This window comes from Sminthopsis crassicaudata, chromosome 4, assembly GCF_048593235.1.
Source record: "Sminthopsis crassicaudata isolate SCR6 chromosome 4, ASM4859323v1, whole genome shotgun sequence".
NCBI classification, from domain to species: Eukaryota; Metazoa; Chordata; class Mammalia; order Dasyuromorphia; family Dasyuridae; genus Sminthopsis; species Sminthopsis crassicaudata.
Genome location: NC_133620.1, coordinates 138,789,982 through 138,811,450, shown reverse-complemented (window position 1 = coordinate 138,811,450; position 21,469 = coordinate 138,789,982).

Genomic DNA, 21,469 nt, shown 5'->3' with positions numbered 1-21,469 from the left:
CTTGGATAGGCCGAGCGAATATAATAAAGATGACAATACTCCCCAAACTAATCTATTTATTTAGTGCTATACCAATCAGACTCCCAAGAAACTATTTTAATGACCTAGAAAAAATAACAACAAAATTCATATGGAAGAATAAAAGGTCAAGAATTGCAAGGGAACTAATGAAAAAAAACTCAGAGGAAGGTGGTCTAAGTGTACCTGATCTAAAGCTATATTATATAGCAGCAGTCACCAAAACCATTTGGTATTGGCTACGAAATAGACCGGTAGATCAGTGGAACAGATTAGATACAAAGGACAAAAAAGGGTACATCTATAGCAATCTAATCTTTGACAAACCCAAAGATTCCAACATTAGGGATAAAAATTCATTATTCGGAAAAAACTGTTGGGAAAACTGGAAATTAGTATGGCAGAAATTAGATATGGATCCACACTTAACACCATATACCAAGATAAGATCAAAATGGGTCCATGATTTAGGCATAAAGAGGGAGATAATAAATAAATTAGAGGAACAGAGGATAATCTACCTCTCAGACTTGTGGAGGAGGAAGGAATTTATGACCAGAGGAGAACTAGAGATCATTATTGATCACAAAATAGAAGATTTTGATTACATCAAACTAAAAAGTTTCTGTACAAATAATACTAATGCAAACAAGATTAGAAGGGAAGTAACAAATTGGGAAAATATTTTTAAAAACAAAGGTTCTGACAAAGGTCTCATTTCCAAAATATATAGAGAACTGACCCTAATTTATAAGAAACCGAACCATTCTCCAATTGAGAAATGGTCAAAGGATATGAACAGACAATTCTCAGAGGAAGAAATTGAAACTATATCCACTCACATGAAAGAGTGTTCCAAATCACTACTGATCAGAGAAATGCAAATTAAGACCACTCTGAGATACCACTACACACCTGTCAGATTGGCTAAGATGACAGGAACAAATAATGACAAATGTTGGAGGGGATGTGGGGAAACTGGGACACTAATACATTGCTGGTGGAGTTGTGAAAGAATCCAGCCATTCTGGAGAGCAATCTGGAATTATGCCCAAAAAGTTATCAAACTGTGCATACCCTTTGACCCAGCAGCGCTACTACTGGGATTATATCCCAAAGAAATACTAAAGAGCAGAAAGAGACATATATGTGCCAAAATGTTTGTGGCAGCTCTTTTTGTTGTAGCTAGAAACTGGAGGATGAATGGATGTCCATCAGTTGGAGAATGGTTGGGTAAATTGTGGTATATGAAGGTTATGGAATATTATTGCTCGGTAAGAAATGACCAGCAGGAGGAATACAGAGAGGCCTGGAGAGACTTAAATCAACTGATGCTGAGTGAAATGAGCAGAACCAGAAGATCACTGTACACTTCAACAACAATACTGTATGAGGATGTATTCTGATGGAAGTGGAAATCTTCAACATAAAGAAGATCCAACTCACTTCCAGTTGATCAATGATGGACAGAGGTAGCTGCACCCAGAGAAGAAACACTGGGAGGGGAATGAAAATTGTTAGCACTAATATCTGTCTGCCCAGGTTGCATGTACCTTCGGATTCTAATGTTTATTGTGCAACAAGAAAATGATATTCGCACACATGTATTGTACCTAGACTATATTGTAACACATGTAAAATGTATGGTATTGCCTGTCGTCGGGGGGAGGGAATAGAGGGAGGGGGGGTAAATTGGAAAAATGAATACAAGGGATAATATTATAAAATATATATATATAATAAAAAAAAAAAAAAAAAAAAAAAAAAAAAAAGACTAACAATTTGGTTTTCCGCTTTCCTTTTTCTAATCAAATTTACTAAGAGTTTATTTATTTTGTTAGTTTTTTTTTCATAGAACCAACTCTTAGTTTTATTTGTTAATTCAATAGTTTTTTTTAACTTTCAATTTTATTATAATCTCTCCTTTTATTTTTATAATTTCAAGTTTAGTTTTTGATTGGGGGTTTTTAATTTGCTCTTTTTCCTGCTTTTTTAGTTGCAAGCCTAATTAATTGATTTTCTCTTTCTCTATTTTATGCAAGTAGGCCTCTAAAGATATAAAATTTCCCCTTAATACCTCTTTGGCTGCATGCCACACATTTTGCTATGTCATCTCATTATTGTCATTTTCTTCAGTGAAATTATTAATTGTGTCTATGATTTGCTGTTTTACCCATTCATTTTTTTAGGATGAGATTATTTAGTTTCCAATTACTTTTTAGTCTATTTTCCCCTGGCTTTTTACTGAATGTAATTTTTATTGCATTATAATCTGAAAAGGATGCATTTACCATTTCTGCCTTTCTGTATTTCAATTTGATGTCTTTCTGTCCTAATATATGTCAATTTTTGCATAGGTCAATGAACTGCTAAGAAAAAAAAATGTACTCCTTTCTGCCTCCAATTAGTTTCCTTCAAAGATCTATCATACCTAACTTTTCTAGTGTTCTATTTACTTCTTTAAATTTTTTCTCATTTATTTTGTGGTTTGACTTATCTATTTCTGAGAGTGCAATGTTGAAATCCCCCACTTGTCCTATAGGAATTTAGATTCAATACCACTTTGTGCATATATATTTAGTATTGATATTGCTTCATTATCTATACTGTCCTTTACCAAGATATGGTGACCTTCCTTATCTCTTTTAATTATGCCAATTTTTGCTTTTGATTGATCTGAGATCAGGATGGCTACCCCTGATTTTTTACTTCACCTGAAGCATAGTAGATTCTGCTCTAGCCTTTTACTTTTATTCTGTATGTATTGCCCTGCTTCAAGTGGGTTTCCTATAAACAACATATTGTAGGATTCTGGCTTTTAATCCAGTCTGCTATTCACCTCCACTTTATGGTGGAGTTTACCCTATTCACATTTACAATTAAAATTACTAATTCTGTATTTCCTGCCATCTTCTTAACCCCAGATTGTTTTTTCTCTTTTCTTTTCTCCTTACCTCCCCTCTCCAATATTAAACTTATGAGCACAACTTGCCTTACACAGTCCTCTCTCTTTAGGATCCCTTCTACCTTAGAATCTCTTCCCTTTCCTTAAACCTTTCCTTTTCAATTTCTGTATTCCCTTGTTATCTTACTCCTTTCCTTTTAGCTTTTCCCCACCCACTTTTCAATGAGGTGGGAGAAGTTTCTCTGTAAACCAAATATGTCTAACAATTTCTCTTTTAGCTTATTCTGATGAGAGTAAGATTCACACTATGATCATCCCCCCACCCTCTTTCAGATATAATAGGTTTCCCTCTTCATGAGATGTAATTTCCTGCTTTTTAACCTTCACTTTTCTCTTTTTCTGGTACAATTTTCTTTCTACCTCTAGATCCTTTTTTAATATTATAATAGTAAATCAAATTATACATGTACTCTTTATATATACCCATAACAGAAATACAGTTCTCAAGTTCTGTTGGGCCCTGAAACCTTCTACCCCACCTGTTTTCCATGAACCCTGTAACACAATGCCTTGGCTTATAGTACAAACCAGCATTAGGTTGAGCCACCTGGGTGTGTATTCTGCTGACAGGTGTGCACTAGGTGTTCCAGCAAGAAAAATAAGTCACAAACAGTCACACATCGAGTATGTGCCAAGAACAGGGCAAGCACTCCCATTCTCTAGAAGGACTGTTGCTGAGGCATGGGACCTGGGAGAAATGGAAGACGGTTGGGGGGAAAGATATAAGGGACAAGAGATGAGGGAGAAAGTGAGACATCATAGGAGACAACATGAGTGTGTCTACTGCAACCTTCATCGGGTGTGGTGACTGATTTATCTTCTCTTGTGTATCCAGAGATGTTTAAAGAGTCATTGAGGAGACTGGGTAAGGAAAGATACCACCTGGTTAAGAAGTAGCCTAACAGAATTCTTTTAAGCTTTTTATGCTTCTCTTTAGACCTGTATTTGGAGGTCAAAATTTTTGTTTAAATCTGGTTTTTTCATCAGAAATAAATGGAATTCACCTATTTCATTGAATGTCTATCTTCTTCCCTGAAGAAAATGCTCCATTTGGCTAGGTAAGTTATTCTGGGCTGCATACCAAGTTCCTTTGCCTTTCAGAATATCATATTCCAGGCCCTTTGATCCTTTAATGTGGAACCTGCTAGATCTTGAGTGATCCTTATTGTGGCTCCTGGGTATTTGAATTGTTTCCTTCTGGCTGCTTGTAGTATTTTTAACTTGGTCTGGTAGTTCTGAAATTTAGCCACAATATTTCTTGGAGTTTTAATTTTGGGATCTCTTTGGGATCTCTTTCTATAGGTGATTGATGAAGTCTTTCAATGATTATTTTACCTTCTGTTTCTATGGGCAGTTCTCTTTGATGATTTCCTGAAAAATAGTGTCTAAACTCTTTTTTTCATCATGTATTTTATGGAGTACAATAATCCTTATAATTTCTCTCCTAGATCTATTTTCCAGGTCTGTTGTTTTCCCCATTAGGTATTTTCTATTTTTTTCTATTTTTTCATTTTTTGGGTTTTGCTTCACTGATTCTTGTTGCCTTATTGAGTCATTCATTTTGATTTGTTCAATGCTGAATTTTAATGTGTTATTTTCGTCATTCACTTTTTTTTGTATTTGTCCAATTGAATTTTTGAATGACTTGTTTTGTTCTATGGGATTTTCTTTTATTTCACAAATTCTGTTTTTAGGGAGTTATTTTCTTTTGGCATTTCACAAATTTTGTTTTTTAAGGAGATATTTTATTTTTTCTGTTTCACAAATTCTGTTTTTCTGGGAGTTGTTTTCTTTTTTCAGCTTATCAAATCTATCTTTTAATGACTTGTAGCTTTTTCCATTTCACTGTCCCTATTTTGTGTTGCCTTTTCCAGATGCTTGCAAGGCTTTTATTTCCTTTCCCCATTTTCCCTCCAGCTCTCTTTGAATAATCTTTCAAAGTTCTTCTAGAAGAGCCTTGTTTGATGGGGACCAGGTTATTTCTCGCCTTGGAGCTTCATCTGAAGAGAATCTGCCTTCATTTTCCTCAGGGTTTGAAATCTGTTCTTCTTTCACCATAAAAGCTATCAATTGTTAGAGTACTCTTCACTTATTTTACTCATTTTTTTTTTAAAGTTATGTTCTGCCTTTATGGCAAGAGAGGTTTTCCAAGCAACTGCAGCTGAACTGGGTCAGTGCTGATTCACTCCTGGTACTTGCTTTGCCATGTGGATTCATTAGTAATGCCACAGGGCTCTGTGTTATCTGCCAGGTGTTTGTTGTTGGAGTTTACTCAGGCACCCTGAGATTGCACTACTCCCAGACTCTGAGCTGTCTGAGTTGGCATTTGTGGTTATCTGCCCCAGCTTCACTGTCTCTTTCCTGCTTCTGATTGAAGCAGAGCTTCTCTGGTCCACTTCCTCCTGCAAACTCTCTCACCCATGGAAGTCTCACCATCACACTAAGAATGTTCTGCCCTGGGGACTTGCTCTGTTTGTAGGGGCATTTTGGTCAGCTGTTTGTGCTTCCCTGTCTCTCTCCCATTTCTTATTGAAACAGGTCTTTTCTGGTCTGTTTCCTCCCACAAATTCTCTACCCCATGACACTGAGCTATCTGCACTGGTGTTTGTACTGTTGCCCAGGCTGCCTCCCTGCTGTTTCCAATTGAAACAGACCTTTTTTTTTCCATCTTTGAAATTTTCTTTTGCTGATAATTTGTTGTACTCCAAATATTTGGGGGTTCTATCTGTACAGGGCTAATTCAAAGGCTAGATTTTATACTTATTGTGAGGGTTGTAAAGAAGATTAGATAGAAATGTCTCTGCCATCGTGGCTTCACCCCTGTCCACTTTAATAAATATTTATTACGTTCTTTCTGTGATAAGTAATCTGCTAGTAAGCAAAAGGTACACAAAACAGAAAAAAAATCATCATATTCAAGAAGTAAATGCTATATTAACATGAATATAATAATAGTTCTTTATGGTTTGCAACTGCTTTACAACTTTTATCTCACAATTATGGAAGGTAGGTGTTTTTATTATTCCTATTTTACACATGAGGAAACTGAGGCAGACATAGATGAAGTGACTTACCCAGTGTTCCATAGCTAAATGTCTAAAGCTGAGTTCTTCCAATCTCCTGGTCTAATACTTTATCCAGTGAGTTGACATCACGCTATAGTGGAAGTTATAAACAGAGTCATTTCAGTGGTGCTTTCATTCATACATCTAAATGTGTAATGTTTTCTGTGTACAAAGACACACTTTTTAGTTTGAGTTTTTTTTTAAGCTTTAACTCATTTTATTTCTTTTCTTTATACACATAAGAGAGATGATTGCATAGGTAATTTCACAACATTGACAATTGCCAGACATTTTTCTTCCAATTTTTCCCCTCCTTCCCACCAACCATGGCAGGTGGACCAATACATGTCAAACATGTTAAAGCATAAATTAAACACAATATATGTATACATATCCAAACAGTTGTTATGCTGTACAAAACGAATCGGATTTTGAAATAGTGCACAATTAGCCTGTGAAGGAAATCCAAAATGCAGGCGGGCAAAATTAGAGGGATTGAGAATTCTATGTAGAGGTCCATAGTCATCTCCTAAAATTCTTCTGCTGAGTACAGCTGGTTCAGTTCATTACTGCTCTATTGGAAATGATTTGGTCCATCTCGTTGAAAATGGCTACATCCATCAGGATTGATCATCATATAGTATTTTTGTTGAAGTATACAATAATCTCCTGGTCCTGCTCATTTCATTCAACATCAGTTCATGTAAGTCTCTCCAGGCCTTTCTGAAATCATCCTGGGGGGGGGGGGGGGAGCCAAGATGGCGGAGAAGATGCACACGATTTTGTAAGCTCCCTTCTTCCCTCATTACCAATTAGTTAAATCAGCCTCAAAAGTAATGCTGGACTGATAGAAACCACAAGGATTAAAAGCATGACTTACCAGCTGAAGAGAATCTGGAGTCTCTACAGAAAAGGTCGGTTCCAAGGGGAGGAAGAAAAAAGGCCAGCACAGATGGTTGGGTGCTAGCACACTGTGCCAATTGGGCTGGGGAGAACTCTGGGAATAGAGAAGCCACTGAGATAGAGGAATCTGACACAGGCGGTTAGCTCTTCTCTGCTTATAAAACAGCAGTTCAGAAGAGAAATCAAGCCACTTTAAAATATAAAGCTAGATCCTAGAACCACCCCAATCTGGAAGTGACCTAATAGATCTTGGCACTGCTGTGAAGCCACCTTCTGCTGTCTGGAGCTTCACCTTGGGGTAGGTTAAGAGCCTGAAAAGCAGGGACACAGCCAGAGGCAACATCTGATCCACATAGGGCCAGGCTTAACCTGAGGCTGTGGAACTCTAGCAGCCAAGGAATTCCCAGAGAAGCATAACCTTTGAAGTAGGGACCACAGTTTCCGGCAGACACTTCCAGTTTGAGCACAGGGGCTTTTCACTTCAGCTGCTGATATCCACGCCCCATGGACACATTGGCTGGGCTTTGTGTCGCTTTTACTGTTCAGTCTTAAACCTCAGGGCAGTCACTAGGCCACACAGAGGGGTCCTTCACTGGGCAACCCTCACAGCGCAGCCGTATCACCTCTGAGGCATTTCTGGGGAGGGGAAGGGGAACTCTCTCTCCCTGAGCTCTCTCTTAGCTCAGGCACAGGAGCTGCTACATCCATCAGGTGTCGGAGGAAGCTGGTAAATAAATAAATGAATAAACTTCTAACCACAAGGGCAGATCCCAAAAGATTTTTAACAATGAGTAAAAAGCTGAAGAGAATGATTGATTCCTTTTACACAAAGAAAGAGCAGGTATCCAACCCCAAGTAAGTTAACAGCAGAGAGTCAGCAGATAACACTATAAAGGGGAACGATACCTGCCTCCCATCACATAACTCTCTCCTAGAAGAGACTATTAAAAAGTTAAGAGAGTTTGAAGAAAAATGAGAAAAGGAAAGAGAAGCTATGATAGAGAATAACAATGTCCTGAAATTTGAGTTGGAAAAAATAAAGAATTCACAGGAGGTACAGGGAAACAAAATTTGTGAATTAGAAAAGGTTAAAAAAAATCACAGGAAAGTAGGATTTCTGAATTGGAAAAGATAAAAAAAGTCTCAAGAAAGTAGAATTTCTGAATTGGAAAAAGAAAATAACTCTAAAAAAATTAGGGAAATGGAAAAAAATTCAATAGAGGAAAATAATTCATTTAAAAACTCAATTGGGCATATACAAAAGAGCTAAAAATGTGAATGAAGAAAATAACTCATTAAAAATCAGGATGGAACAAATGGAAATGAATGATTCATTGAGAACCCAAGAATCAGTCAAACAAAACAAAACAAAACAAAACAAAAAAGAAAAAAAGAAAGTAAAAAGAAAAAAAGAAAAGCTGGAGAATAACGTAAAATACTTACTGGGAAAATCTATAGACCTGGAAAATAGATCTAGAAGAGATAATCTGAGGATCATTGGACTTCCTGAAAACTATGATCAAAAAAAGAGCCTAGATTCTATTTTTCAGGAAATCATCAAAGAGAACTGTCCAGAGATAATAGAAACAGAAGGGAAAATAAGCGTTGAAAAAATTCATCAAATACCTTCTGAAAAAGAATCTAATAAAAGAACTCCATGGAACATTGTGGCTAAGCTGCAGAACTTCAAACAAAGGAAAAAATATTGCAAGCAGCTAGAAAAAAACAATTTAAATACCAAGGTGCCACAATAAGGGTCACACAAGATCTGGCTGCCTCCACATTAAAAGATTGAAAGGCTTGGAACCTGATACTCAGAAAGGCAAAAGATTAAGGATTGCAACTAAGAATAAACTATCCAGCTAAGTTTAGTATTTTCTTCCATGGAAGAAGATGATCATTTAATGAAACAGAGGAATTCATTTGTTTCTAAGAACAAAACCAGACTTAAACAAAAAATTTGATCTACATCCACAAGACTGAAGAGAAACAGAAAAAGGTAAAAAGAACTCTTGAGAACAGTATCTCTATTGTGGATATACAGAAAGTCTGCATGGATAATTTGATTTTACTGATATAAAAAGGGGGAGTAGCAAAGGGAAGGGGGTAGTATTAGAAAAAGGGGAAGGAGTGATAAAAAGAGGGAAACTACATCCCAGGAAGAGGCATAGAAAATATACCACATCTGAGGGAATTTAGAGAGGGGGAGAAACTTTGTGTGAATCTTACTCTCATCAGAATAGGCTCAAAGAGTATATAACTGACATATTTGTTTTTCAGAGAATTCTCTCTCACCTCATTAAAAGGGGTGAGAAGAAAAGGAAAAAGGTAAAAGGGAATAAGGGAAGGGCACAATAAAAGGGAAGGGACTTGGAAGGAGGGGGGAGGGATACTAAAAAGGGATGGTTGCATGTCACAAGTGGGGGTCTATAAATTAAAATTCATTATTTGAAAAAAACTGTTGGGAAAATTGGAAATTAGTATGCCAGAAATTAGATATGGATCCACACTTAACACCATATACCAAGATAAGATCAAAATGGGTCCATGATTTAGGCATAAAGAATGAGATCATAAATAGATTAGAGGAACAGAGAATAGTCTACCTCTCAGACTTGTGGAGGAGGAAGGAATTTATGACCAGAGGAGAACTAGAGATCATTATCTATCACAAAATAGAAGATTTTGATTACATCAAACTAAAAAGTTTCTGTACAAACAATACTAATGCAAATAAGATTAGAAGGGAAGTAACAAATTGGGAAAATATTTTTACAGTTAAAGGTTCTGATAAAGGTCTCATTTCCAAAATCAATAGAGAAATGACCCTAATTTAAAGAAATCAAACCATTCTCCAATTGATAAATGGTCAGAGGATATGAACAGACAATTCTCAGATAATGAAATTGAAACTATATCCATTCATATGAAAGAGTCTTCCAAATCACTACTGATCAGAGAAATGCAAATTAAGACAACTCTGAGATATCACTACACATCTGTCAGATTGGCTAACATGACAAGGAACAAATAATGATGAATGTTGGCTGGGATGTGGGAAAATTGGGACACTGATGCATTGTTGGTGAAGTTGTGAAAGAATCCGGCCATTCTGGAGAGCAATCTGGAACTATGCCCAAAAAGTTACCAAAGTGTGCATACCCTTTGATCCAGCAGTGCTACTACTGGGCTTATATCCCAAAGAAATACTAAAGAGGGGAAAGAGACCTATGTTTGCCAAAATGTTTGTAGCAGCTCTTTTCTTGGTGGCTAGAAACTGGAAGATGAATGGATGTCCATCAATTGGAGAATGGTTGGGTAAATTATGGTATATGAAGGCTATGGAATATTATTGCTCTGTAAGAAATGACCAGCAGGAGGAATACAGAGAGGCTTGGAGAGATTTGCATGAACTGATGCTGAATGAAATGAGCAGAACCAGAAGATCACTATACACTTCAACAACAATACGGTATACAGATATATTCTGATGGAAGTGGATATCTTCAACATAAAGAAGATACAACTTACTTCCAGCTGATCAATGATGGACATAAACAACTACACCCAGGGAAGGAACACTGGGAATTGAATGTAAAATATTAGCACTACTGTCTATCTACCCAGGTTACTTATACCTTCGGAATCCAATACTTAATGTGCAGTAAGAAAATTGGATTTATACACATATATTATATCTAGGTTATACTGTAACACATGTAAAATGTATGAGATTGCCTGTCATCTAGGGGAAGGAGTAGAGGGAGGGAGGGGAAAATCTGGAAAAATGAATACAAGGGATAATGTTATAAAAAAATTACTCATGTATATATACTGTCAAAAATGTATAATTATAAAATTAAATTTTAAAACATAGTAAAAAAAAAAAGATAAGAAATCATCCTGTGGGTCATTTCTTACAGAACAATAATATTCCATAATATTCATATACCACAATTTATTCAGCCAATTGATGGGCATCCACATAGTTTTCAATTTCTGGCCACCACAAAGAAGGTTGCCACAAACATTTTTGCACATACAAGTCCCTTTCCTTTCTTTAAGATCTCTTTGGCATATAAGCCCAGTAGTAACACTGCTAGGTCAAAGGGTATGCACAGTTTGATAACTTTTTGAGCATAGTTCCAAATTGCTCTCCAGAATGGCTGGATGTATTCACAGCTCCACCAACAATGTATCAGTGTCCCTGTTTTCCCACATCCCCTCCAACATTCTGCATTATCATTTTTTGTCATTCTAGCCAATCTGACAGGTGTGTAGTAGTATCTCAGTTGTCTTAATTTGCATTTCTCCGATTAATAATGAGCATCTTTTTATATGACTAGAAATAGTTTCAATTTCTTCATCTGAGAATTGTCTGTTCATAGCCTTTGACCATTTGTCAATTGGAGACTGGCTTGATTTCTTATAAATTAGAGTCAATTCTCTATATATTTTGGAAATGAGGCCTTTATTGGGACCTTTGATTGTAAAAATGTTTTCCCAATTTATTGTTTTCCTTCTTATCTTATCTGCATTAGTTTTGTTTGTACAAAAATTTTTCAATTTGGTATAATCAAAGTTTTCTACTTTTTGATCAATATTGATCTCTAGTTCTTCTTTGGACATAAATTCATTCCTCTTCCAGAGGCCTGAGAGGTACACTATCCTATGTTCCTCTAATTTATTTATAATCGCATTATTTATGCCTAGGTCATGAACCTATTTTGACCTGACCTTGGTATATGATGTTAAGTGTGGGTCAATGCCTAGTTTCTGCCATATTAATTTCCAATTTTCCCAGCAATTTTTGTCAATCATTGAGTTCTTATCCCAAAGACTGGGATCCTTGGGTTTGTCAAAGACTAGTTTACTAGAGTTAATAATTATTTTGTCCTTTGGACCTAACCTATTCCACTGATTAACTAGTCTATTTCGTAGCCAATACCAAATGGTTTTGGTAACCACTGCTTTTATAATATAATTTTAGATCTGGTACAGCTAGGCCACTTTCATTTGATTTTTTTTTCATTAATTCCCTTGAAATTCTTGACCTTTTGTATTTCCATATGAACTTTGTTGTTATTTTTTCTAGGTCATTAAAATAGTTTTTTTGGAAATCTGAATGGTATAGCACTAAATAAATAGATTAGTTTAAGTAGTATTGCCATCTTTATTATATTTGCTCACTCTATCCAGGAGCATTTAATATTTTTCCAATTGGTCAGATCAGACTTAATTTTTATGGAAAGTGTTTTGTAGTTTTGCTCACATAGTTTCTGATTTTCTTTTGGCAGATAGATTCCTCAATATTTTATATTATCGGCAGTTACTTTAAATGGAATTTATCTTTGTAACTCTCATTTTGATCTTCAAGAACACTAATCATAAAACCCAAAAATCCTTTTTTTCACTCCATCATCCTTGCCTTCTTTATAGAATGGAATAAAGTGTCCATTATTTCATAATACTCTTTCTTCCCTTTAATTTCCCAACATGGCATTCTCATTATTTTCATCTTTCTTTGCTAGTAGTCTCTCCTCCTCCCTGTCCTAAATAAAAGTTCCCTCAAGGTTCTGTTCTTGGACCTCTTCTCTTCTTTGTGTGCTCTCTCTCTCATTCTCTCTCTCTCTCTCTCTCTCTCTCTCTCTCTCTCTCTCTCTCTCTCTCTCTCTCTCTCTGTGTGTGTCTCTCTCTGTCTGCCTATCTCTCTCTCAGCCTGTCTCTATCTCTTTCTCTGTCTCTGTGTGTATCTCTGTCCCTTTCTCTGTCTCTGTCTCTGTTTCTGTATCTTTTTGTATGTGTTTTCAATTCAATAAACATTCATTTAGCATTTAGTATGTGCCAGGCACCATGCTAAACATTGAAGATACAAATAAGGGGGAAAAAAGAGTAGCACTGTCCCTGCTCTCAAGGAATTTATAATCTAATGGGAGAAGACAATACACAAGAGGAATCTGGAAAGGAGATAGAGAGATGAGAATTAATAGATCTGTGTCATTCAAACCAAACAGAACTGTGGGAAAAAAGTAGATAGTGATTTCTCGAATCACCAGATTCTACTCCCTCTAAAGGAAAACTTTGGGAGGAGTTTAATGCTTCACTCCCCATTCCTCTAATGACAGATTAGAAGACATTGAGGAATTTGCGAAAGTATTGAGTATCCAAAACTGAATTAAACAGCATGATGATGATATGTTTTTGTTCAATCTAGAACAGACTTTCCCTCCAGGTTCCATCTATATCTACGTCTGTTGAAAACTCTCTCTTTCTGCAAGACCAAATTCAAGTGCTACTTTCTTTATGACGCCTCCCATGGCCCTTTCAGCTCCTTTCTTCAAGTTATTCTCAGTACTTTTACTGTAGCTATACCATCTTGTAAGATTCTTGGAAATTGAACTATTTATTTTCACAGGCTATTCTCCATTTCTAGAATATTCTTCCTCTTCATATCTATCTCCTTACTTTCCCGACTTTTATAAATCCCAGGAAAAAATTCTATCTTCTAAAAGAAATCTTTCCTGGTCTTCCTTGATTCTAATATATTTCATCTGCTTATTATTTCAGTTTATTTTATATATAATTTGTTTGTACACAATTGTTTGCATGTGGTCTCTTCAATTAGATTGTATGCTCCTTGAGAGCGGAAACTAATTTTTTTCTTTCTTTATTTTCCCTATGCTTAGCACAATGTCTGATATAGAGAAGGTGCTTAATAAATCTATATTTACTAATTTTGGCTCCTTAGTGCTTAGCTCAGCTACTTATTCTCTCTGTAGGTCTCAGTTTCTATAGCTGTAAAATTAGTGTGGGTCCTAAGGTCCCTTCAGGTCAAAAATATAAACCTATGAAATGATTCTTGAATTGAATTATTAAATTGCTCTGATAATATAAGAGATATAATTTCTCAAAAAGGTTTAAAAGTAAAAGCTCTTTGGTTTCCATAATGGTAGGAGTTTTAGGGAGTGCTTTTGCTCTCTGATTTTGTAGCCATAGAATTGGACTCAATGATTCAGCAATGACTGGATTCAACACATGCGTGGGGAAAAGGGATCTAAAGCCATTAGAAAGGAAGAAGCTTGTAAGAATTGCCTGGCTGCTCAGCTTGAAATTTTAATTGCACTTACCAGTGAAAGGTAATGCATTGTCTAAATCAAAAGCAAAATGAACAGCATGCTAGGAGGCCAAGAAACTCTGGTTAGAATGACCTTGGGTTGTTGAGTCATTAAATGAACTTTGTTGTGTTTCCAGGGCAACTGTATAATTTGTCTCATAGCTCAACAGAATTGTTTGACTTTGGGTGCTTCTTAAGGGTACCAAGAACAAAAAGAAATCTCATAGAAACAAAGGCAATAATCTGAGGATATCACTTTTTTATTCTTGTATTCTATTTCTTCTTCCAGCTTCCATTCTGTTTTGTCCAATGGGAAATATTGGTGATGACTCAACTTTTATTATTTCACATAAAACATGGGTGAAAATAATCCAAATGACCCACAATCAGTGCTGTAAATAATTACTTCTCCAACAGTGAGACTTATTAGATACCACACAGCTCCCCCAAGAAAGGAAAATGTCTGGCAAAATGAGGTCACTGCTTCAGTAAGAGGGAGTCAGGTCTTCCTGTAACAATGAGCTTACCTCCATATTCTGCTATATATACTAAAAAGGAGTATTGTCTTCCTGGGCAAGAGGACCTCACTTCCCACTCTGATTCTTACTGCTTAGGTGGCCTTGAACAAGACATTTAACTTCCATGGATTTGTTAGTCTTTATATATAGAATAAAAAGTGGACTGAGGGGTATATTAGACAATCTCAGAAATTTCTTTTGCTCCAGATTGACTATTCTATTCCTGTTGCTTTACTCTGACACTAGCACTTGGACCAGATGTTTTTGCTATTTGTCCTTCATTTTCAAAGTGAACTAATGATACCATGAGAGTGATGTCTTAATTTGAATATGAATTGGATTTGAGTAAGGCAGACCTGCACAAAGTCATCAGGCTTGCACTCTCCTACAGATTCACTGGAATCCTGTGGCAAGACAAAGATCAAGATGACTGCCAAGAATGCAATAATAGACCTTGGCCTTTCTAAATTAAGGTCTTTCCAAGGTCCCAGTTTGTCTGAGGCCATGCCCATTCATTGCTAAGGGCTAGGCAAGAATTGGAACAAAAGATGGCCCAATTTATTGTTACAAAGATCAGAAAATAATTGCTATTTACACTCTTTCTAAGTCATGGGAACCTAAACAATGAGCCACAGAGGCTTGGTCTGGACATATTATAGCTATTCAATGAAAGCCAGAATAATTTGGGTTTAAAGGCCTGGTCAAGTAGCACCATTTAAAAGATAATGGGATTCTTAAAGCCTCTCTGTTCAGAGTGATATTTAAAGAAAACTGCACAGAACAAAAAAAGTAAACCTTTCCAACTTTTGGAAAAGAATAATAATAAAATGAATGAATAAAAATATATATTTTGTGTGTATGCAGATATAAATATGCTTATATTCTTCATAAAATGATTACACTGAATATATATTCTGCATATCTGTTGGGTTCTAACTAGGTAGTAAGTTGGTACTTGGCAATTCTCTAGCTCAGAGTTTACACCTTTAGGCCAAATCTTTAAGGGAATTTACACTTTTGAAAGGAATACTTTAAAGGAGCTTGCTCATTGGTCAGTAAGGAGTTCCCACAAGCCCCTGGAGTTCCCACAAGCCCATTCTCTGGGAGGATATAAGGAGCCACCAAGGCTGCCTCTGGGGACATTGAGTTTGGAAGGCAGTCTTGAGGAAGGAGTCTGGATTGGGTCAAGGAGAAGAATGCCTGTGGGTTCGCAAGTCCAGCAATCCCACACTTTTGGAGGGGAAGAAGAGGATTCAAGATTCTACCTTCGCTCTGGCTGGAGGTTCCAGAAGCCTCCCAAGAAATCTGGTCACAGAGAAAAAGATTTACAAAAAAGAGACCTCCTCCCAGAGAAGGATTATACTTGAAAGATGACAGAACACATTACACATACCTATATAGAATATATGTATTTTTGTATCTATATATGCTTCAAATATATATGCACACATATGTATATATTGTTCACAGCTAAGTGGCATTAATAGATAGGTTTTCAGGCCCAGAGTCAGAAAAATATGAGCTCAAATCCAGCCTCAGCATCTGGATAAGTCCAAAATTGTTTGACTTAGTTTCCATCTGTTTAAGAAAAAAAAAAATAAGCAAGAAAAGGAAATGGCAAAGCACTTCAGAATCTTTGCCAAGAAAACCACAAATAATATCACAAAGCATTGGACATGACCAAAATAAATGAACAAAAAACACATACATAATAATGTTTATACAGCACATTAATATATACATTGAAGTTATACATTAATATATACTTTAAAAACCTCTCTCCCTATATATATATACATATGTGTGTGTGTACTACATAAAATAACTACAATGAAAAAATGCATTTATTATTTTAAATGTATTTATTTAAAATTAATACAAAATAGAAAAAGAAAAAATCCAATGCACAACATAACAAGAGTATTCAAAATATGTTTTTTCCAATACTTAAAAATATTTATTAAATATATTTTCATATAAAAATATATCGAAGGAAAACAGTAATAACTGAATATTTAATATCTCATTGTAAGCAACTCAAATAGCATGTCATTATACTAGCCAAAATGCACAAGCTATTAACATATTTTTTAAATTTTAATTAATTTTATTAATTTTACAAAAATGTTATGCATAGATACATTTTAAGCACTGACAATTGCAAAACCTTTTTTTCCAACTTTTCTCCTCCTTCACCCCACCACTTCCCCCAGATGGCAGGTTAACCAATATATGTTAAATATGTTAAAGTATAAGTTAAATACAATATATTTATATGTGTCCAAACACTTATATTTCTGTACAAAAAGAATCGGACTTGAAACAATGTACCATTAACCTGTGAAGGAAATAAAAAATGTAGGCAGACAAAAATAAAGGGATTGGGAATTCTATGTAGTCGTTCATAGTCAACTCCCCGAGTTCTTTCACTGAATGTAGCTGGTTCAGTTCATTACTGTTCTATTGGAACTGATTTGGTTCATCTCATTGTTGAAGAGGGCCTCATCCATCAGAATTGATCATAATATAGTATTGTTGTCGAAGTATATAATGCTCTACTGGTCCTGCTCATTTCACTCAGCATCAGTTCATGGAAGTCTTTCCGGGCCTTTCTGAAATCATCCTGTTGGTCATTTCTTACAGAACAATAATATTCTATAATATTCATATACCACAATTTATTCAGCCATTCTCCAATTTATGGGCATCTACTCAGTTTCCAGTTTCTGGCCACTACCACAAACATTCTCGCAATACAAGCCGCTTTCACTTCTTTAAAATCTTTTTGGGATATAAGCCCAGTAGTAATGCTGCTGGATCAAAGGGTATGCACATTTTCATAACTCTTTGAGCATAGTTCCAAATTGTTCTCCAGAAGGGCTGGATGTATTCGCAATTCCAACAACAATATTATCAGTGTCCTAATTTTCCCACATCCCCTCCAACATTGCACATTATCTTTCCCTATCATTTTAGCCAATCTGACAGGTGTGTAGTGGTATGTCAGAGTTGTTTTAATTTACATTTCTCTGATTAATAATGACTTGGAGCATCCTTTCCTACAGCTAGAAGTAGTTTCAATTTCTTCATCTGAGAATTATCTGTTCATATCCTTTGGAGATTGCCTTGATTTCTTATAAATGAGAGTCAGTTTTCTATATATTTTGGAAATGAGGCCTTTATCTGAACCTTTGACTGTAAAAATATTTTCCCAGTTTATTACTTCCCTTCTAATCTTTTCTGCATTAGTTTTATTTGTATAAAAACTTTTCAATTTGATATAATCATTTATTTCTCTTTTGTGATCAATAATGACCTCTAGTTCTTCTTTGGGCATAAATTCCTTCCTTTTCCACAGGTCTGAGAGATAAACTATCCTATTCTCTTCTAATTTATTCATAATCTCATTCTTTATGCCTAGGTCATTTTGACCTCATCTTGGTGTATGGTGTTAAGTGTGGGTCAATGCCTAGTTTCTGCCATATTAATTTCTAATTTTCCCAGAAGTTTTTGTCAAACAGTGAGTTCTTATCCCAAACGCTGGGGTCTTTGGGTTTGTCAAACACTAGATTACTGAAGTTATTGGCTTTTTTTCCCCTTTGAACCTAACCTATTCCATTGATCAACTAGTCTATTTCTTAGCCAATATCAAATGGTTTTGGTAACTGCTGCTTTATAATATAATTTTAGATCTGGTACAGTTAGGCCACCTTCATTTGATTTTTTTTCATTAGTTACCTTGAAATTCTTGACCTTTTGTTTTTCCTTAAGAACTTTGTTGTTATTTTTCTAGGTCATTAAAATAGTTTTTGGAAGTCTGATTGGTATAGCATGAAATAAATAGATTAAGTAAGGCAGTATTGTCATCTTTATTATATTTGTTTGCCCAATCCAAGAGCATTTAATATTTTTCCAATTGGTTAGATCTGATTTTATTTGTGTGGAAAGTATTTTGTACTTTTGCTCATATAGTTTCTGATTCTCCCTTGGCAGATAGGTTGCTAAATATTTAATACCATCAATATTTACTTTAAATGGATTTCTCTTTGTAGGTCTAATTGTTGGATTTTATTAGTGATATATAAGAATATTGATGGTTTATGTGAGTTTATTTTGTATCCTGCAACTTTGCCAAAGGTGTGGATTATTTCTAGTAGCTTTTTAGTAGAATCTCTGGGGTTCTCTAAGTATACCATAATATCATCAGCAAAGAGTGATAGTTTGCTTTCCTCATTACCTATTCTAATTTCTTTAATTTCTTCCTTGACTCTTATTGCCAAAGCTAGCATTTCTAATACAATATTGAATAGTAATGGTGATACTGGGCAACCTTATTTCACTCCTGATCTTATTGGGAATGGTTCCACTTTATCCACATTACATATGATGCTTGCTGATGGTTTTAAATAGATGCTACTGATTATTTTAAGAAAAAGCCCATTTAGTCCTATACTCTCAAGTGTTTTTAATAGGAATAAATGTTGGAATTTATCAACTGCTTTTTCTGCATCTATTGAGATGATCATATGGTTTTTGTTACTTTGGTTATTACTATGGTCAATTATACTAATAGTTTTCCTCATATTAAACCAGCTCTGCATTCCTGGTATAAATACTACTTGATCATGGTGTATTATCCTAGGGATGATTTTCTTTAGTATTTTTGGTAATATTTTATTTAAGATTTTAGCATCGATATTCATTAGGGAGATTGGTCTATACTTTTCTTTCTCTGTTTTCAGCCTACCTGGCTTAGGTATCAGTACCATGTCTGTGTCATAAAAGGAATTTGGTAGAACTCCTTCATTCCCTATTTTTTCAAATAGTTTATAAAACATTGGGGATAATTGTTCTTTAAATGTTTGGTAGAATTCTCATGTAAATCCATCTGGTCCTGGGGATTTTTTCCTGAGGAGTTGATTAATAACTAGCTCTATTTCTTTTTCTGAAATGGGACCATTTAAGCAATTTACTGCCTATTCTGTTAATTTGGGAGGCCTATATTTTTGGAGGTACTCATCCATTTCACTTAGGTTGTCAAATTTATTACCATAAAGTTGGGCAAAGTAGCTCCTTATTATTGCTCTAATTTCCTCTTCATTAGTGGAAAGTTCCCCCTTTACATTTTTAAAACTAACAATTTTTTTTCTCTTTCCTTTTTCTAATGAGATTTACCAAAGGTTTATCTATTTTATTGTTTTTTTCATAAAACCATCTCTTAGTTTTATTTATTAATTCAATAGTTGATTTACTTTCAATAATATCAATTTCTCCTTTTAATTTTAGAATTCAAGTTTAGTATTTGATTGGGGGGTTTTAATTTGGTCTTTTTCTAGCTTTTTAAGTTGCAAGCCCAATTCATTGATCTTCTCTTTCTCTATTTTATTCAAGTAAGCCTGTAAAGATATAAAATTTATTACTGCTTAGGCCTCATCCCACAGATTTTGATATGATGTCTCATAATTGTCATTATCATAACTGAAATTATTGTGTCTATAATTTGCTGTTTCACCTAATCATTCTTTTTTGTTTTGTTTTGTTTTCTTGATTCCTTTTTTTAATTAATTTTATAATTATAACATTTTTGACAGAGCATATGCATAGGAAATTTTTTTACAACATTATCCCTTGTACTCCCTTTTGTTCCAAATTTTTCCCCTCCTTCTCTCCAACACCTCTCCTAGACGGTAGGCATTCCCATACATATTAAGTGTCTTATAGTATATCCTAGGTACAATATATATGTGCAGAACTGAATTTTGTTGTTGTTGTTGTTATAAAGGAAGAATTGTATTTGGAAGGTAAAAATAATCTGGGAAGAAAAACAAAAAAATGCTCACACTTTACACTCATTTCCCAGTGTGACTTTTCTGGATGTAGCTGATTCTGTCCACCATTGATCAATGGGAATTGGATTAGCTCTTCTCTATGTTGAAGATATCTACTTCCATCAGAATACATCCTCATACAGTGTCATTGTTGAAATGTATAATGATCTCCTACTTCTGCTCGTTTCACTAAGCATCAGTTGAAGTCTCTCCAAGCCTCTCTGTATTCATCCTGTTGGTCATTTCTTACAGAACAATAATATTCCATAACATTCATATACCATAATTTACCCAACCATTCTCCAATTTATGGGCATCCATTCATTTTCCAGTTTCTAGCCACTATAAAAAGGGCTGCCACAATTATTTTGGCACGTACAGGTCACTTTCCCTTCTTTAGTATTTCTTTGGGATATAAGCGCAGTAATAGCACTGCTGGATCAAAGGGTATGCAAAGTTTGATAAATTTTTGGGCATAATTCCAGATTGCTCTCCAGAATGGTTGGATTCTTTCACAACTCCACCAACAATACATCAGTGTCCAAGATTTTCCACATCCCCTCCAACATTCATCATTATTTGTTCCTGTCATCTTAGCCAATCTGACAGGTGTGTAGTGTTATCTCAGAGTTGTCTTAATTTGCATTTCTCTGATCAATAGTGATTTGGAACACTCTTTTATATGAGTGGAAATAGTTTTAATTTCATCATCTGAAAATTCCCAGTTCATATCATTTGACCATTTATCAATTGGAGAATGGCTTGATTTCTTATAAATTAGAGTCAATTCTATGTATATTTTGGAGATGAGGCCTTTATCAGAACCTTTAAATGTAAAAGTGTTTTCCCAATTTGTTACTTCCCTTCTAATATTGTTTGCATTAGTTTTGTTTGTACAGAAACTTTTTAATTTGATGTAATCAAATTTTTCTATTTTGTGATCAATAATGATCTCTAGTTCTCCTTTGGACACAAATTCCTTCATCCTCCACAAGTCTGAGGGGTAAACTATCCTATGTTCCTCTAAATTTATTTATGATCTCATTCTTTATGCCTAA